Here is a 4,835-nt window from a genome sequence, read left to right on the forward strand (position 1 = left end):
GTAACCATCAGGCACAAAAAAACCAATTCCATCACTTCCCTTCCCTCTTCACAAATTCAGAGTGGCTCCCCATTTGCCACATGCTAGAACACTTTGACCCAGAGTTGGTAGAGTTCCATAAAGCGATCCCTAACATTATGAGTCAGGTAGCTGCTTCAGGGACCCCAGGACCCCAGGCTTTTTTAACACACCCTATCTAGACACTGCTTACCCAGCCCATCCCTCCATGGCAATTACATCAGAAGTGGAAACTCTCTCTCACTAGGTTTATTTTCAAGACCTATGCAGAGAAGTGGAAGGATTAATTATTATTGGATCAACTGCTTAACGTTGTCTAGGGAGACAAATTCTAGTAATTTGGAACATTTTTATGACCAGATCTCAATGACCAAATAAAAAATGTATTCAATTCACTTAATGTCAAATCAGTACATTCTAACCCAAAACATATTTACCTTGATTTCTCCATCTTTTTCCCCCAAGATGAGTTAATCACAAAACATTCTGTAGGAAATTCCCTTTGTACAGAATTCCCTACTTTCCTGTCACAGGGAGGATCATAAATAAATTGTTTGTAAATCTCCCACATATTGTGTATTTTATATGCTCATATCTTCCACAGCACTTGCTATGGTGCCTGTGTATGAAAAAAGTAAAGATATAGATGGTCTTATTTTTTTTTTTCTTGGCAGAGAATTTCCCTCCTTAACCTTCCAACTCAGAAATGTTTGGTTTTTTTATGTCAATAATTGAATAAGCCATTTGGGTTTGGGGATAACACTCTCACACTAAAGAGAATGTTAGGATAATCATAGATAGTTGCTTAACTGATTTGATGAAGAAGTTTGGCCTGATTAATTACACAAGCTTTTGCTTTGTTGCATGGCATATACCACTTTGGGTTTAGGATTGGATTGCTTGGGGCAATAGCAGAGACTTTTGGGGGTAAAATAATGGATAGGTTTTGATGGAAAGGGGAGACTCAGTAACTGGCATCTAAAAAAGACTTTGGGGGAGAATAGAAGGGTTCAAAGAGGATTTTGTTGAGGTTGTTTTCTGTGTGGTATATAATTGAAGCCCTCTCATCTGTCTTCTCACAAAAGCTTCAATAAAATATACTTTGCTTGCTAATGCTTTGTGGAGTGGATTTGCTATTTGAGGCTATGACTGCTGAATTAGACTTCAAAGTTTGTATAAGACAATAATAGAGGCTACCCATGAGAGGACAGCCATGTGAGGGGTACATATATATTAAATAAATATGTGTTAAATTAATAGGCTTTTCTTATCTTCCTACAAAGATGATACTTCTCCTTTACCTCTAGGTGATTGGTAAAGGCAGTATTCATTGATAACCTGCTGATTAAAGAGGGATGTGCTGTAATTCTAATTTGTCTTTTAAGGAGGAAGAAAAGTTTCTTGTGTTGATTATCGTATTTTCTAGATGAAAAATATAAGGCTCAGTGAACTTAAGTAACTTGTCCAGATACCTATCACTAGGAAGTGGCAGATTTGGGGTTCTAACCCAGATACCTTTAACACAAAAGTCTCTTTGAACTATGCCATGAACTTCTACGCGCACGTGTGTGTGTGTGTGTGTGTGTGTGTGTGTGAGAGAGAGAGAGAGAGAGAGAGAGAGAGAGAGAGAGATATCTTTCAGGGAAATTACCTATTGAGAGCCCAATCTGATAATATATAAAGACAAGCTCCTTGGTGTTCTCATTGACCCTAATGATATTCATTTTGCTATTGTATATTAATAGTATACCAATGATTGGTGAGCCCTGGGCTAGCTTTGGTTGTTATAAAGTTTTTCAATTCCTAAAAGACTTGCTGGTTGTTTTGTTTTTGTTTGGTAGTATATTATGCTGTCAATTAAAACTGTTCAACAGATACTTCAAATTTGAGCAATCACCCGAAAACCCGCTATAATTTGTAGGCCAGATAGGTTAATAGCTTATCTTTTCCTTGCTGTGACAAAAATGGAATCCTTTCCCTATTTCTGATCATTTTATTTCTATCAGTAGAGCATTAGGGATGAAACTCTTCTCCTTTATATTTAACAACCTGCTGTCTTCTGATTTACTGTACAATAATCTGCCTAAAAAGTTAGAGCTTGCAATAATTGTGCATTTTGTATGTGGGCTATTATTGAGTTGTCATTCAACAATGCCCTCTTGAAATAATAACATGACAAAGTGGGTTTTTATTTCAAGTCTTAATGATAATAATAACTTCCTTCTTCTAAGATGGATTATTGGTGAGAAAGATACTAGTATGTAAAATTAGGTACTTCTGGTTACCAGAGAAAGTTATGTCTATTGGTGATCATTCATGAATGCAACCACAACTCAAGGTTGCTATAGAACACCTGCTGCTATTGTCACTAGTGATATCTGTTCCAGTAAAAATGCCATTTTCAGAAGTCAGTTACCACCAAAGTAGTGGTGGATTTTGCAGTTGGTTTATTTTGAAATTGCTCTCAGAGGTCTTGAGAAAAGACTCTAACTTCTGGAGTAGTTACTGAACTATTATTGATACAAGCCATATTTAGTTTTCCTTTGAATATACACTGTATTGGAATGTGTATGAATACCTATTGAGTGGGTTGGCTGAAAAAAAAAAAAAGATACCTTTCCAGATAAATTGGTTAAGAAAAATAAGTGAGATCACTTACTACAGGTCTGATTTGTCTGGCTGAAGATCTTTGTTTTACTGATTTGGGCAGACCTATTCCTGCTTAGTTATAGTTTAAGAGATCTTGTGTGGGGCTAGAAATGAGCACAGACTCATCTCTTAAATTGTCACAACCCCCCTTTGCTCTGCTGTGTCAGTTTTTCAATTTTGTTTAAGAAGTACTTATTAGGCACCTCGTTTATGGTGAGCACTGCTTGAATAGAATTTGAGCTGGAGTATATTTGAGGAATATAAGGTCCAGAAAGACTTTTTTTGTAGCCAAAAGTGAGACACTGTCTCTTTTATTATGTGTTGGAAATTAATGAATTGAAGCTAAGTATTGGTATATTTTTAAAAATTGTAGTATTTCTATTATTTTCTATAAAAATCAATGATCCATTTTAATCCAGAAAAATTTTTTATAGTTTTATTTTCCGCACTCATTTTTAGCCATTCATATGGTAATGATGCAGTGGAGGTTAAAAAACAAACAAACAAACAAAAAAACACAACTCAATGTCTACACCAGCTTTCCTTGTACAGAGAAAATCATCTTGAAAAGATGCTTGAGGATGCTATAGACCTGGGATGGCAGGAGAGAGGAAAATTGCTCTGCAAACAAAATGGGCAGAAATTCGGTGATGGAGGAGATGAAGAGAGGATTGGCTGCTAATAAGGAAGATGCTAGAAGTTTTTTAAGTCTGTGTTGCTACAGCAAAAACCCTTTACATATCTCCACATTTTTATAATGTTCACCATGCCTTGTGTGAATGGGTTTTGAGAGGAAACCAGAGAAAGGGGACCCATTTTATATTTGGGTGTTTCAGAGCCTAGGTTAGCTAAGAGAAGAGAAATACTATGGAAGGGAGGCTTGAGTGGGATTCAGGGACCCACAAGAAAGGGGAACTTGGAGCCAGAGGTGAGGAAGAAAATGCCAGCCCCTGGGAATGTGCAGGAATCTTGGGATGCCTGTGGTCTGAGGGGCTCAAGATGAATTCTGGAATACAGAGGTCTAGCAAAATCCTTGCCCACTTGAGGGTGACTGATTCCCGAGTCTACATGTGGTTGAACAGCTTCCTATGATGCATTAACTATAGCTACCAGATGGATAGTAATTGACCATTAGGTACCTGTTCAGACATTGAGCCTAAAAGTAGCTCATTCTAACTAATAATGCCAGACCGTGTAAAGATTATTGAATTTTCTAGTTCTTTTGTCCACAAATGAAGTTTTGTCTTTCTCCTTATATTTTAAGAAGCAATTTATGATAAGGAGCTTTCATAATTCAGTAATGACTTCCTTGCTCTCCTACTCAACATTGAACTCTGCTTCTCCAAAACTGCCATATAACTGTATAAACTACTCGTGTTTTGTATGTTTATCATGACTTCTTAGACAGACTAAGTTTCAAGCAGAGATTACCTGAAGCATATTTTTGAATCTCCATTTGTACATTGTAGAGACACTCAGATTTTTCTCAGTTGACAAATGAAATACTAATAGAATAATTGCATGGCAAAATTTTAAAAAGTTTTAAATGTAAGTTTGACTTGTAGACCATGTATGATCAAGGCTAATGACTTGCTGTTCTAATAAATAGTACGCAATGGAAAAATATATCTAATGATGTTGTGGGTAGCACTTTATCCACTTCAAAAAAAGTTTGCTTTTATACCTTTCTGCTCTTTTGTGCATTCCAAAAAAAGTCATTTTATCTAATTGAAATCAACTGTGAAAATCAAGTTGATTTAACATCAGTTATAAAAATAATCTTTTAAAACGGACAAAGTGATTTAAAGAATATGCAGTTTTATTTCCTTTTTGTGATCACAAAACCAAATTTATTGTAATTTGCATAGATTAAATTACGACTGAAGATTTAGCAGGGAATTGAGATTACTAAGGAGTGAAAAAAAAATCTCCTGTTGTCAAAGAATTTTTTTCCAGAGCTGTTTAGCTGAAATGCCGTATACATAAAGACTTAATGTACTTTGGCAACTCCAACACTGAGATTTACATCGTTTGCTATTTCACTTTAAAATTAAAATATTCAAAAACGCCTTTTCTCTGTCTTTTCAGCCATTTAGCTTTATTCTCTACAATATGGCCTAGACATGGTGAACTTGACTGCCTGCAAAATGAATTAATGAATCTTTGAT

Source organism: Choloepus didactylus, chromosome 15, assembly GCF_015220235.1.
Source record: "Choloepus didactylus isolate mChoDid1 chromosome 15, mChoDid1.pri, whole genome shotgun sequence".
In the NCBI taxonomy this organism is placed as follows: domain Eukaryota; kingdom Metazoa; phylum Chordata; class Mammalia; order Pilosa; family Megalonychidae; genus Choloepus; species Choloepus didactylus.